Source organism: Mustela nigripes, chromosome 6, assembly GCF_022355385.1.
Source record: "Mustela nigripes isolate SB6536 chromosome 6, MUSNIG.SB6536, whole genome shotgun sequence".
Taxonomy (NCBI): Eukaryota; Metazoa; Chordata; class Mammalia; order Carnivora; family Mustelidae; genus Mustela; species Mustela nigripes.
Window position 1 is genome coordinate 9,673,860 of NC_081562.1, and position 14,801 is coordinate 9,688,660.

Here is a 14,801-nt window from a genome sequence, read left to right on the forward strand (position 1 = left end):
AAGTATTTATAGGTAAAATAATATGACATCTGGAATTTTCTTTGATAAATATAGGTGGGAGACGGATGAAACAAGAATGGAGAAAGTTGATGTTTGTCAAAAATTATGGATGGGTATATGGGTTCATTTCACTATATTCCCTTTACTTTTTAGTATTTTTGAAAATACCTACTAGGGGTGGGTGCCTGGGTGGCTCAGTGGGTTAAGCCTCTGCCTTCGACTTGGGTCATGGTCTCAGGGTCCTGGGATCAAGCCCCACGTTGGGCTCTCTGCTCAGCAGGGAGTCTGCTTCTCCACCCCACCTGCCTCTCTCCTACTTGTGTGATCTCTGTCTGTCAAATAAATAAATAAAATCTTTTAAAAAAATTAAAATAAAATAAATAAAATAAAAACCTAGGGGTGCCTGGTGGGTTCTGTTGGAGCGTGAGACTGTTTGATCTCAGGGTCATGAGTTTGAACATCCACACTGGGCATAAAGATGACTTAAAAATAAATCAGTAATTAAACTAATAAAATAAAATACAATAAAAGGTAAAGCAGTAAAGGGATTGACTTGTTTTCTTTTTTATATTTTATCAACTGTCTGATTTTCTATAAATTTTCTATGAATTCTATAAATATAGATCGCTTTTATAATCAGAAAAATATATTAAGGCTACAAAACTAACCAACAAGGTTGAGCTAGCTGACATCTCAGCCTTGGAGCTTGGTCTCTGGGAAGCTCTCCGCCCTGGGTCCCACCGATGTCAAGGCAACCTCAAAGCCTTCCTGGCAGGAGGGAAGAGCTCACCCACGGGATGGAGGACTTGCTGAAACTCTGTGACTGCCTTGTATACTGCCCTTCCTCTTGAACCCAAGGGTGGACAAACCCTCTCCCTGGATCCCTTTAGCCCGGCTAAAGTTCGTGGCCCTTTTAGCCTAGTGGCTTAGTCGGGAGAGTGTTGAAAGAGAGAAAAGATCTTTGACCCTTTGTGTTCATGTGACCTGGGAGAGGGAAACAGCCTCTCAGACTTGGTTTCCTCATCTGTAACCTGAGGAAAATAATAATTCCTACCTCAGGGCTATTGCAAGGATTACATGAAAGGAGCTTATCCAGATTATAGTAAGTGCTCAATTAATGAGAACAATTTTATGAAATAAAGGAGCTTTATAAAAGTGATATAAGCCCATTAGGAAAAAATGCAGGAAAACAGAAGGATTAAAAAAAAACAAGCTTCAGAGTCCCCCCACCCCGAAAAGAACCACAGTGAACATTCTTTCTTTCCAGGCTCTTTCCTGTGTATAAAGGTGTATTCTGCTTTTAAGTACAACTGTGATGCTACTGTCAACATACACTTACATCCTGCTTTTCTTCTTGTAATACTGTAACACATTTCCTCATATTATTACAAGCTGTTTGTAAACATGACTTTTAATGGTTGTGTAATATTCCATTGCGTTTGTGCTGCTCACCTCTGACCCGGGTGTTGGACACCCAGACTAATCCCAATTTTCACCATTGTAAAGAACGTCACAATTAAAAAAAAAAAAAAAAAAGCCAGAAGAATGCCACAGCGAGCATGTATTCTGAATGATTTCCTTGGATAGACAGATTTCCAGGAGTGGCATCCCTGGGTCCAAGGGCGCGCATGTATTTAAAGCTTTTGGATAGGTGAAGGCTGACCGCCTTTTCGAAGTGGTGCCCTTTCTTTTTGCCACGGCCAGAAGGCTGGCGTTTCCAACACGGAACTTTGCCAAAAATAAGCGATCCCAGATGATATAAAGTAGATGAAAACAGTGTTCTGACTCCAGGCATCAGATGCCAGATTACCTTTTCCCAAGCCCCAAGGGCTGGAATCACACTTTTAGGTCACTCCCCGCCCCTCCCCCCTCCCCCATTCCTGGTTTCTTTAGTAGAAGGGGTCAGAGGAAGGGTCCTAGGGAACCAGAGAGTGGGGTACAAAAGGAAGAAAAAATTTGGGGAATCCGAGGCTCCCTCCGTCCCTCGGACGTCATTCCTTGCCCCAGGTGATTTGAACCCGTAATCTGCGGACCCAACAGTCCTTTGTAAACCGGGGGTGGAAGTGGAAAGGTGGGGTTAGGGGGCAAGGGGGATCCCAGCTCTTTCCAGGCTTCTCCAAGGGACCCTCGCCGGGGGAAGGGTAGTACCTCCCCTTCCAGCCCGCCCACCCCCGAGGGCGCACTTGGAGGCTCCCTTGGGCCCGCGCTGCTGCTGGCTGGGGGTCCGCCCACGGGGGCGTGTGAGGGGGGAGGCATGCGGGTCGGGAGGAGTGTCCCCTGCGGCTCACCCCGCAAGCACGACAATCACGAGCGCCTGGGGGCCGGGAAGCCGAGGCGTGGCCGGGAAGCCGGGGGCGGGGCTGGGAGGGTGGCGTCACGGCCCCGCCCCCGACCGGCTCCCTCCTTCCTGCGCGGGGCGCCCTGGCCGAGTCCTTCACCTGAAGGGACAGGTGTGCTCATCTCGCATCTCCGAGGCCGGCCCGCGAGTGTCAGGTGAGCCCCAGCAGCTCCGGCGGCGGGGGTTGGGAGGAGGGTCCGGGGGGGGGGGGGGGGTCCTCCGACGCGGAGGGGCAGCCTGCTCAAAGCAGGAGCTGGGCGTGGGTCTGTGGAGGTGCCGGTTGCTCCCCAAAACTCCTGCGAGGTCTCTTGGTTATGGTCACGTTGTACCGAAAACGGAGGCTTTGGAGGGATTTGAAGAAGAAACAGCAGGCTTCCAAATATTTCAACCGCAAATCTATCATTTTTTGGTACATGATAGCTTTTCTTCGTTGTAAAAGTAATATGCATGGGTTGACAGTTTGGCAAATGGGGAAAAATAGGAAAGAAATCACCCGTGGTACTAAGACACACGAAACAACTGCGAGTATTCCTGGTGTATTTTCTTTCCCAGTGTGGTCTCTGTGGATAATCATATTAATCTCATTTTATTATACTGTATTTACAATTTTTGTGTCTTGCTTTTCTCCTCTTAACATTGTGTCATAAGCATTTTCTCTGTTGTTATTAGTCAGCTGTGTGTGTGTGATCATTATTTTTAATGGCTGCATTATGTTACATTTGAGGGAGGGGCCGTAGTTGGGTGCCATTCTGAACACTTGGAGGAAGGATTTGAGGGGGAGACCGGGAGTTGTCATAGGAAAACATGGGCTCTGGGTCACACAAGCCAAGACCTCGGCCTCCAACACGGGGCTTCGAGAGAGGTCTTTGTGTCAGTTTCCACCAGGGAAACGGATCCACTCCCCAGAACGTTGTGAGGATTAAGTGAGCTAATTTATGTAGAACGCCTTCCCTACTGCTCTCACGGTTCTGGCAGGAAAAGGGTCCATGTGTTTGTGAGTTTGGAGGAGAGATTTGGGCCAGCTGAAGCTGCTGAGGGAGTAGAGAAAGAGCTGGGTACAGGAGGACTGGCTCCCCAGAATGGAGATGTCTCTGGGTCTGGGGTAGATGGGCTCACACCCACATCACTGTGGGAGCCAGGCCCAGACAGGTCCCTAAGGCAGGGCTGTGACCTCCAGGCCCCTAGAAGGGTTCAACGCTTGGGATAAGCTTCTAGAAGGGCTTTGGAAGAGAGAGGATCGGAAGAAAAGTAGGGGGAGAGGGTGAAGGGGGAGTTTAGTAATCAAACTCTTGTACAGATAAGGAAACTGAGGTTCCGAGGACAAGAGGTTTACTCAGGATATGCACAGGGAGCAGTAACAGAGTAGGTTCAGACCCTCGGGGACCTAACTCCTGCAGGGATCTCTACAGCTGAGACTCCCTGATACTAGGGGAAGGAGGAGGTCAAGGCTGAGTCACCAGCTGCACTCGTACCAGGCTAAGGTTAGCTGAGAGAAAACAGACGTCTCTGTTTTTTGAGCCTCCATTTCCTCATCTGTGAAATGGGATAATAACTCCCCACCTACCTACTGAGTACCCACGGCCAAGCCTGCCCATCACCAGGTAGCCAGGGCCTGCTTCCATTCTTAGGGCCTGTTCAGTCTCTGCTCAAACACTCCTAAACAGTGGCCCCTTCGTCTTCATGGCCCCCGAGCCATCTTAGGGGTGGGGGTGGCGGTCTAGGTACCTGTTGGTGAGTGCCTGTGGCCCCATCTCAGTTAGGATAGGAAATTACATACTCCCCTGAGCTCCTGCTTCTAGCATCTGAGAAATTTTGTTCTGTGTTTCTAATTTGGCCTTCTTGTAAGGGCTCCTACAGCACTCTTTGGGCTGAATGAGAAAGGGTTTCCTGCCCTGGGGGAAGTTCCTAAATGCTAAACTCATCTTGTAGTGAGGGTCCTCCCTGTGACCCTCTGAGGCCACCGCTTTCTGCCTGGCCCATCACACCGGGACAGTAATAAGGACCTCATAGTCTCCCCTCGCCATTTTAGCCATCTCGGACTTAATGCTGGTCCCTTATTCTGGGTCCTGGGCCTCCTATGGTAGATGCAGTCCCCAAGGGCTCGGCCTACCACAAGGAAGGCCAGGCCAGGCCCGGCTCTACTCCCTGTGACTGAGGGGGTAATAACATTCAGGTACCAGAATCTGGGCTGTCTCTTGTGGCGGTCTCCTCCACCCCTACCTCTCAAGTGAGAGCTCCTTGCCGGGGTCCTCCAACGCTGATGTAAACTGCGGCGGCGCGCCCCTTCTGTGAGAATATTTTTGAGCGCGTATTTTGTATGCAAATGTATATATATTTGTTTAAAACTTGGGTATAGATGTTCTGCTGGGCTAACGTGTGTGTTATAAAACATACATTAAGATAGAACATTTAGAAAGCCAAGATTAAAAACTGGATAAGAATGCAAATTCTGATCTCTCTTCCCACACCCCAGTGGAGCACTCCGTGAATTTCCTGGGGTGCCGGGATCTACTTTGGAAACAGCTACCATAGCGGCCACCAGAATCCCCTGGATGCTTTCAGAGTGGGTGAGTGGATTCGTGGTGTCCTGAAGAGCAAAGCGGGGGGGGGGGCATTCAGTGGGGACCTCAGATGCATGGGCACGTTCCTTTGGCATGCACGGAGGGAGACAAAAGCGGATTGGGGTACAGGCTGTGAGGCAGGGTGAGGCCCCTGGGTGGGTCTGGGAAGGGTGAATTGGAGTCCTTTGTAACCTTTGCGAACATTAGATCATGTTCTGGTAAACTCTCCCAGCCTCAGGCTCCTACCTGTAAAACAGGTGGGGTGATCCCCGGTTCATGGGATTGCTGTAGAGAAGTCAACAAGAGCCCGTGGCAGGTGCCCCTTGCGGGGTCCAATAAATGCGCGTTTGCTTGTTTTCTCCTTCTTCTTATCTTCTATGTGCAAAACGCCACGCTGTTGTGAGCAAAGCCAGTGGACGAGTCCCCTAGTTGGCAGCTTGGGATTAAAGACCCTGTCTGCTTCCACCTTCCTCATCAGTCGTGGGAGATCCTGGGTGCCAATGGACTCGTCTCCCCACGGGGGTGGGGGGCCACCTTCAAATGTCTGCGTTTCTTCTCATAGCCTTGGCTCGGGCTGTTCCTCTCCATCCTCCAAATCTACCCACCTTCCAGCCCCTCGTCCTTCGGCCGCCCCCAATGGTAACTCCCCACTTTCCCAATGGAAGGGACATGGTGTGCAGTCTGGCAAGAAGGGGTCTCGGGGACTCATCTAGATGTTGTATCTGTGTAGCACTTGGTCTCAAGTTAAGAACTCCCTGATGGTGCATTTCACAGGCCACCCTGGGTGGAGGGTGAGGGGCAGCTCAGCGCCCTCTTGGTGCCTCCGCTGATGCCAGGCCACAGGGACCTGGCCTGTGGTGCTCTCCATCTAGCAGGTTCTCTCTGCAATCTGGAGTCCATCTTTCTTTCTCGTGCTCACGCAGCCGGTCCAGGCAGATTGTCAGCATGAGGCGAGCAGGGCTCAGCCTGGCTCTCTCAGGCCCGGTGAGGGTGGGCATCAGGAAATGTTTGTGGACAGACGTGTGACACAGTGAGATGATGAATCGCGCCAGCTATGCTGACTTGAGAAGTGTTGCTGTGGGAATTGGGATTATTAGCCGTGGCAATCATCGTAATTCCCGTGGCCCAGTTAATGAGTGGCTGTGTGTCCTGGAGATGAGATTCCTTGGATTCCCAGAGGATGGAGGGAGCGCGTTTTGGAGAGAATTGGCAGTGGCGCAAACGGCAAGCTTGGGTCGCGCTGAGGGGCATCGAGGGGACAAGCCAAGCTGAAGGAAGGATGCCGGTGGGAGGTGGGCAGAGGTGAAGGCACTGGCCCTTGGGTGATGCTGGGGTGTTCCAGTGCTCCCTAAACCTGTGCCTTTAGAGATGGGTGGTCTGAGAGTTGAGTCCCCAGTGAAGACCAGCAGCATAAGGGATACCCAGAGGGGTTTTCCCCAGTGGAGGGGAGAGGGCCAAGAACCCACCGTAAGCGGTGGATGGGGTAGGGAGGACCCACGGCATAAGTAAGGCCTGTGTCTGAGAGAAGGCTGTCTGGCACCATCGGGCCCAGGGATGGAAAGTGCCAGGCCCTTGCCTCCACCCCTACGACCACACACCCATGGCAGAATTTGCTCATTGCTCAAGTATTTATGGGGCACCCATTACCAATTGGACACTCACAGGAGCACCTATAAGAGGATTTCTCTCTCTTGGAGCTTATGTTCAAGAGCATTAAAAATAAACAAGTTGATGTGTTCAGCCCATAGTAAGTGCCATAAAGAAAATAAGGCAGGGTGATCTGGTAGAAAGAGGCAGAGGGGAAGGGGGCCTGCTTAAGATGGTGTGGTCAGGGCACCCGGTTGGCTCTTGATCTTGGGTTGTGAGTTTAAGCCCCATGTTGGGCATGGAGCTTACCTAAAAAAAAAAAAAAGAAAAAGAAAAAAAAAAGATTGTGTGATCAAAGGAGGCCTCTCTGAGGAGGTGACTTCTGAGCTGTGACTTGAATACAATCAAGCTGTTGAAGGCAGCCAATGACGTCTGCAGGGAGATAATTCTAGGCAGAAAGAATGGCACGTGCAAAGGCCCTGAGCTATGATGAAATGAAGGAAGAAACGAAAAAAGGTAGTTTGAGTTGAGGCCTGAGAAGCAGGTAAGGGTCCGATCATAGCAGGCCTGGGAAAGAACATGGATTTCCCACTAAAGACAGAGGGAGCCTTTGGTGCATTTTCAGTAGTCAAGTGCTCTGATCTCACAGGTAACAAACCGCTACAGTATCTATGTGAAAGATACATGTGGTGAGAGGTGGCTGGACTCAGAATATAGCTGGGCGGTGGAGCTAATGGGATGTGTACAATGTTTCAAACATGGGCGAGGGTAACCAGGGAGAAAACCCTTTCCTACTGATCCCAGATGTGGGTGACCTCAGGGTCTTTCTGATCAGGGAGCCCCAGATGTGGAGTGTAAGAGGACCTTCCCCATCCAGTCTAGCCTTTAGTTTATAGATGGGGAGACAGAAGAAAGAGCCTTAGAGATTTCCTTGTCCGGCCCCCCAGAAAGGGGATGTGAATTCTCCAAGTTCCCGCTGAAATTCACAGGCTGAGCTGGGACTCAAATGTGGGCTTCCTGGCCCCTGGTCCAGGCCTCTCGCCACCCCACCCTGCTGCATCTCCACCAAACATGGAGGAGGGAGGAACCACTGCCTAGAGAATGACCAGGCGAGGCAATGTGGTGAGGTCACCAGGAGAAGTGTCTAAAGGCAGTGGAGACTGCAGAGGCCTGGGCCAAGGTGCTGATTGGAGACAGGGCACTGCCCTGTGAGCAGTCAGAGGTGGGTGGAACATTATGGAAGGGTCCGAGGGCAAGCTGCCAAGGGCTCGCTGGGCGAGAAGAATGCACCAGGGCAGCATTTTCAGGCTGGCAGGCTTGAGGAGGACGTCTTGGGGGCAGAGCCTGTGGTGGGCCACCAACCCTCAGGGGTCTTGGGAGAGACACGAGTAGCCACCAAGAATAAGAAGCCTGAGAAACTTCCTGCAGGAGCATCCTAAAGCCAAGGCCAGAAGTGAAGACGGAGGGTGGGCCCGCCGCCTGGGTTTGCCCACCTCCACCCAGAAGGGGAAGAGAAAGGCAAGGATAAAAGCAGCTGGAGCCCCAGCCCGAGGTGCTGGAAGTCCAAGGCAGGGGGCCCAAATTCCACTCCCTGCTGGCTCCTAGAAACTTGTCATTTTCCTCTTCCTCAGGGCTGCTTTTGGGCTCAGTTGTTTTGGTGCGTGATCCTCTGTTCTATCCCCATTGGACAAATGAGGCTCAGAGAGTGTAAGGAACTTTCCTAGGGTCACACAGCTAAAAAGGGGCAAAGTCAGCATTGGAAGCTGGCTTCTCAGCCACAGTGGGCTCCTGTCTTGGGCTCTCTTGGTGACTCTGAGCAAGGCTTCCTGGGTCTCAATGTCCACTGTAAAATGATTGGGGCTCAGGAGCCTGAAGGAGAGGCGGTGGACTCATTCTGGAACTGTGTTCTCCACTAGCCTGGGAGAAGTGGTTGGGGCACAGGCTCTGCCAGGCCACTCCCTCTCCACTTCCTCTGCTGAGCGTAGATATGACGGTTGGATGAGTCGGTACAAGTAATGTGTCTTGTAGAGGCCCCGGCACACAGTAGGTGCTCAATAAATGTAGCTCTTAATGTTTTGTCAGAGAGAGTGACCCCCCAAACAGCAGCAACTCCCTGCCTTTGTACAGCTTATAATCTGCTAGGGGCCTCACACACACACACACACACACACACAAACACACACACTTCAAACAAGTACCATGTAGAACATGTTATTTAGAGAGAAATGACAGTAAAAAAAAAATGAAGCAGCAGGAGTGGAGGGGTGGAGAGGAGAGGCAGTGCCCTAGTGGGGTTGGATCTTAAATCAGGAAGACCAGAAGGCCTCCCAGTGAAGGGGATAAGAGCCAAGGCCTCGGAGAGGTGAGTGAATGAGCCATGCAGCTCTCTGAGGGAAAAGCATCCCAGGCAGCAGGAACTGCCAGGGCTAAGGCCTGTCTAGGGCCATTTGAAGGACCATCCTGATGTTTAATAAACCCAGGATGCTCAGGGGCAAGACTCAGCTGCAGATCCCTTTGGGAGGACCGAAAGCTTCCTCCCCATCTCTGATTTCTTCTGCACTATCATCATTAATTCGAGATTTCCCCAGGCCAGTGCTCCAGGGGCTGCGGGTGGGGGAGTGGGAGGGCAGCAGGTAGGTTGTGTGCCAAAAAAAATGAGTCCAAAGTGCCACGTTGGAGGTATGCCGGGGAGTCTCTCCTTCTGCAGAGCGGCTGGACTCCAGGGTGGGACCCAGGTGAGCTGGGACTCCACTGACGCCCATTGTTCCGGGCTGAGTGCATCTTCTAGGTGAGTGAGTGGGTGTGCAGGGAGCAGAACGGGGATGAACTCAGGCTGGCCACACCCTTGGGCCTTCACTGTTGGGAGTTAAGCCTCAGGAAGAATAACTGGGAACCTAGAACTAAGAGAGAAGTCAGGCACAGAGGTTGCTAGAACTCCGTAAGATTTCTTTCCCTTTGGAATCGCTCTAGTCCTCTTCTGGGTTTTCTCGTCTCTCAGTTTCTCCTTAGAGCTGAGCTGCAAAGCTTTTTAGAAGTACCTCAGGGGGCGCCTGGGTGGCTCAGTGGGTTAAGGCCTCTGCCTTCGGCTCAGGTTATGATCGCAGGGTCCTAGGATCGAGCCCCGCATCGGGCTCTCTGCTCAGCAGGGAGCCTGCTTCCTCCTCTCTCTGACTGCCTCTCTGCCTACTTGTGATCTGTCTGTCAAATAAATAAAATCTTAAAAACAAAAAAAAAAGAAGAAGTACCTCGGGGGCTGGTCTTCTAGGGGAGTAGGAGGGAGAACTCGGGCCCACAACCCAGGTAATCAGGGGCAGGGTGTGGGAGCATTCTTCCAAGGGAGACAGCGGGTAGTGACAGCAGGAGAGAGCCTGGGAGCAGGCCTTAGGGAACCAGTAGATGCCAGAGCTAAGTGGTGCCAGTCCCTTCCTGGAGAGGGAAGCCATCACTGGGCAGCAGGGCTTGGGTTGATGGTGGGGTGATGAGGATAGAGGACACAGGGGTGCATTCCATGCCTGCCTAGGCCTGGACACCTTGTCTGACTTTAGGAGAACTTGGAGCCACCCAGAGGGCTGGCATCCCTGGATGTTGGAAGCAGAGCAGCAGGATGCAGGGTTGGGGAGAATGCGATGAAAACAGATGACAGAGGGCTGGGCACTGGTGATGGCTGGCTTCTAGGACAGGGTCATACTTGGGCACCTCCAGGGGATAAAGGAAATCATAACAATGGGTACAACAAGCTCATGGGAGGAACGAGGTCGGTGGCTGCTGCCCAGGCCAGCTGAGTGTGGCCACAGCTGGGTCGGTGTGAGTTCAGACCCAGTGTTGCCTGTTCTCCTGGGGCTTCAAGGGAAGTACGGAATACAGACCTATAGTATGAAATCGGTGCATTTGAAACATTGGTTATCAATTAATAAAGCAGTATAAATAACAAAAACACCACGCAGGTCAAGCAAAGCCCACCACCTTGGCTGGTGAACCCCTGCTCTGGCAAAGAGGGCACTGAGACCAGGTTCTGGCCCGGGCCAACTATCTGTGGGATCCTGGGCAAACCCCTCCCCTCTCTGGGCCCCAGTTTCCTGATCTGGAAGAGAAGAGGCGCCTGATCTGCGGGGTCCCACCAGTTTGGACAGGGTGTGACTAAGTCCCTCAGGCTCTAGGGAAGATGTGGTTATTAGGGAAGTGACTCTTCCCAGGAACCATGCTTCCTGGACTGGCTGCAGCGCGCTCTGGTATTTCGTGTTTCCACCACCACAACCATGTGTGGGGATGGACGTGTGTCATAATTTGGAGCTTTGTATGGCCCAGTGTCAATATCATCGTTTTAATAACTTTGCCCTGGAACCTTTCATTGGCTACCCTGGAAGTTGGTGAGAAGCCGTAATTAATTCTCCCAGTGACCTGGGGAGCCAGGGGTCTCCTTCCTGATTTTGCAGATGTGAAAAGCCAAGGCCAGAGTTGGCAGGTGCCTTAGCTAACCCTGCACTGCCAGGGACCCTGACTCCATGTTAGTTCCCTGGCAGTGTGCCAGTTTCCTCACTGAACCAGTGAGACCAGGATCAGGGTTTGTACCGGTCACAGTCTGGGCTGCTGGAAGAGCTGGGAGTGTCCCTTCTATGGGGTGAGGGACCCGTGGGGTGGTGAGGGTAGCTGAGCCCTGGTTACCTCCCTGGGTCTTTTGTCACCTGGGCGCTCTCTGTCTCCTGCTGTCCTGTCCAATCATTGACCTCTGTTCTCTGTAGTACTCAGAGCCCCCAACTCCTCAGACATTCTTTTTTTGCTGTGGCCTTCGCAGGGGCTACTGCTTTGGTTTGAGAGGAGAGAGAACGGGGAAAGAAGAGGCTTTGGGATCTAGAAAATCCCGGCTTTTTGTGCAGCGCCTCCTCCCCACCCCCACCCAGCTTTTTCTACCTGTGCCCCAGACCTGATCAGGGTGTCGGTGGCCGTGTGTGTTCCCCGGCCCCACACGTAAGACCGCGTTCCTGCAAGGCGCTCCTCGCCCCGCGGCGGGGGCGGGGATGGCTAAACCGTGTTTCCCGGCCGAGCGCTCCCCCCACCCCCACGTCCCCGGGAGCCGAGGCGCGGGCCCTTTAAATCCTCCGGGGCGGCGGCGGCGGGCCGGGGATGACATCAGCGGTCGGGCCCGGGGCTCAATGGGAGCCGGCGGGCGCGCGCCGGCCGGGAGCGCGCGAGCCGGCGGCGGGGGCGGGCGGGCAGGAGGGCCCGGAGGAGGGAGGCGGCGGCGGCGGCGGCGGCGGCGGCGAGAACCCAGAGCCCGAGCCCGAGCCCGGCCGGGGCCGAGCGGAGCGCGGCGGCGGCGGCGGCTGGCGGCGGCGGCTGGGCCGGGAGAGGCTGGCGCGCCGGGCGGCTCCGCGAATCCTCCGGCATCCGCCCCGGCGGGCCGCCCCCGCCCGCGGCAGCCCCCCGAGCAGCGGCCCGGCACCGGAGCCTTCCCGGCGGGGTAAATATTGGGGGGCCGCGGGCCCGCGGAGGGGCGCAAACCCGGGGGGAAACGGGGCTCCCTCCGCCTCTTTGTTTTTGCGCGAGAGGGAGGGGAGGGGAGGGCGGACACACGCGCGTTCGCACTCGGGTACGGGGCGGGGGGTGCAGCCCGGGCGCCGCCCGCTCGGCCCGGCGAGGACAAAGGCGCGGCTGGGGACGAGGAGGAGGAGGGTGACTATTATTTTGCAGGCTTCGCCGGGGGAGCCCCCCCACCCAGTCCGGCCCGCCTCCCCCTCCCCCAGCTGGACCCTTCAAGGCCCCAGCCGGCCGAGAGGCCACCCCGGGGGCTGTAACTGGGGGACGCTGCGGGAAGGGGGGCGTCCAGGCCCGGGGCGCCGGGGGCACCCGAGACTGTTGATACTGTTGACTCGGGCTTCCCGGCCAGACCCTGGGCTTGTGTGTGTGTCGCCGGACAATCAGCGGCGCCTTCCCCCTTCTGTCCTGGCTGGGGACCTAGGGGTCAGCGAGGCTGCTCCCGCACAGTGGATGGGGGCGCTCGGGGGCGCGTGGAGGGGCCCCCCGACGTGCTGGGCTGTGTGGTCACCCAGCCACCGATTCTGTTTTCCTTTGTGGAGAGAAAGAAAGGAGTGGGGGTTATGTATCAGCTCGGATTCTCCCATTTCTGCTCGTGAGAAATCCGTGTTTGGCGAGTCTCTGTGGCACATGAAACTATGTTCGTGGCCGGGTTAGCTCTAGAGAGAGGATCCCCGAGCCCCTCTTCACGCCCAGACTCCAAGTGGGGTGAGCCCCCTCCCCAACTTTGCCCTGAGTTCTACATATGTTCCTCTTGGCACAGCCTTCCGCGGAGAGAAGGATTCGGGGGAGAAGGGAAGGGGGTCCGGAGTGCCTGAAGTTGCGCCCAGCTGATGCCCGGGCTTGGGGCTCCTTTGCCTTCCTGTCTAGAATGTCCCTCCAATTTCTACTTTAATGGTCCAGTGATGAGGGCCCTGGCTGGGGGTGAGGGGGTGTCAGAGAGTAAGAAACCTGCCTATGCGCTCTGCTGTTCGATAGTTTGTGTAATTTGTTTAAAGCTGAAACTCCGGGTTTGCATCTGCCCTTTTTTTTTTTTTTTCCCACTTCTTTTATTCCAACCCCCCCCTCCCCCACACACACCCCATGGGAGAAGCGGCAAAGAACTGGGAAGCTTCTCCTTTTCCCGACTGGATCCTTTTTCCTCTCCTCTGGGAGGGTTTTTAGGGGATAGGGCTGGGACCGTGTAGACTCTCCCTGCCCCCCCCCCCCTTGGTCTGGGAGACTAGCGCCCAGCAGTGGTTTCCGGCAGGGCTGGTTGTTTGCACCCTCTCTTCTCCCCTTCTCTGCCCACAGCCCGGTGAGTGGGGAGGGGCTGGGGGTCATGTGCAGTGTATTTATGTAAGGCACCCAGACGGAGGGCGCGGGTATTTATATAATCCGGCGTGGGTATTTATGTAATATAGGATGCGGGTATATTTATGTTCCTTTCCTAACCTGCGGCTTTCCCGGCTGCCATGTGTGGTCTCCGAATTGGCGTTGGCGGAAAACGGAGGGAGGGGGGGCAGTGTTTGTGTATGTACACATCCTCGACACCCCCCCTTCCTCTCTCCCTAGCCCCCCCCCCACCGCCCCACTGTGGGGCCCCTGGTGTGTGTTGGCTTTTCTTTCTTCCTTTGGAGTGTACACACAGGTCACTGTGTATGTGAAATGTGTGGCATGTGAGTTTTCTGCAAATGTGGAGTGTGTTCCACTGGCGGCCACCGGCCAGGCGTGTGGGCAGAGGCCCTTGGTTGAGAGCCCAGAGTTTGGCTGGCCTGGGGTGGAGGCTGCTTCCTTGTGGTCCTCAGTGAAGGGCTTGTGGCTGCTCCGCTGGGAGTTAGGTCCTGGGGCGAGAGGTGTCTCTTGGGCAGGAGCTGGTGGCTTCTTGCCTCTGCTGGGGGCAAGAGCTCCAGCCTGGCCATCTTCGTTTGCATCTCCCCTCCCAGCTGGGTCTGGCTTTGGGGATAGCCCTGGGCATGGGGAAGGGACCCGCTGCTGTGCCTCGTGCAGCTCCTTCTCCATCGTCCTGCTTTGCTTCCCAGCCCTGGCAGGAAGTAAGTCCTGTATGTGTCAGGTGGGGGCAGCGGGAACCCTGTCTGGGTTCCAGGTGAGGACACTCTGCCACTGGGGAGCAGGGGGCAGGTGATGTGGCCTCTCTAGGCCTGAGTTCCCTGTCTGTAGAGGGAGGCCCCTGCTCTAGACATTCTGAGATCTTAGGGATCCCCCATCCTTTTCCTGTTCCATAGCCACCGTCCTCTGTCCCCTAAGTGTAGAAACCGGCTCCTGGCCTTTGAGTTCCCCTTTCTGCGGGCCAGGACCTCAGAGGGCAGAGGTCTCTACCAGGGTGGCCCCTGATGTCGCATGAGCTTGGGCACCCAGGGTGGGGCATGGGAAGGAGAGGAGCCGCTCCGATCAGACCTCTCCGTCCACCCCAGAGCCTGGTGGCTAAAAACCTGGCCATGGTCCCCTCAGTTCCTCTTTGGGGCTCTCTAAGGAGACCCTCCTTCTAGTCTTGAAGAAAGCCCGCCCCAAACTGTCCATTCAAGGAAAAAGCGTGTGGAGAGCCCTGTGCTCGGTGTCGTGAGGTCCAGAGGGGGAGATGGCTGGCTGCTCTGAGGCTGCCCTCTGAGCTGGAGAGGAGGCCTCTCTCTCAAGCTGGCAACTTCTGGCCTCTGGAAAGACCAGGCCAGGCTGTGGAGACTTGGTGCCCAATACTTGTGACCAGAAACGTGGGGGCTTGGAGGTGGGAGCAGGGGACCCTGTCGTTTTTGAGTCTTTTTTTTTTTTTTTTTTTTTTTTTTTTT

At 54.7% G+C, this 14,801-nt stretch overlaps 1 protein-coding gene across 6 annotated transcripts in view; it reads left to right on the forward strand.

The window, feature by feature from the left end:
* The first annotated feature begins 4,886 nt into the window (after nt 1-4,886).
* Nucleotides 4,887-14,801, forward strand: part of CSNK1E (casein kinase 1 epsilon) — a 31,278-nt gene continuing 21,363 nt past the window's right edge. For 3 of the 6 annotated variants that reach the window (XM_059402003.1, XM_059402007.1, XM_059402006.1), the window contains exon 1: nt 11,807-11,944. The gene's annotated coding sequence lies outside the window, so the exon portion shown is untranslated. Of the gene's footprint in view, nt 4,906-11,802; nt 11,945-12,135; nt 12,157-14,801 lie in introns of those variants that run through there. The other 3 variants (XM_059402004.1, XM_059402008.1, XM_059402005.1) reach the window with 3 other exon arrangements.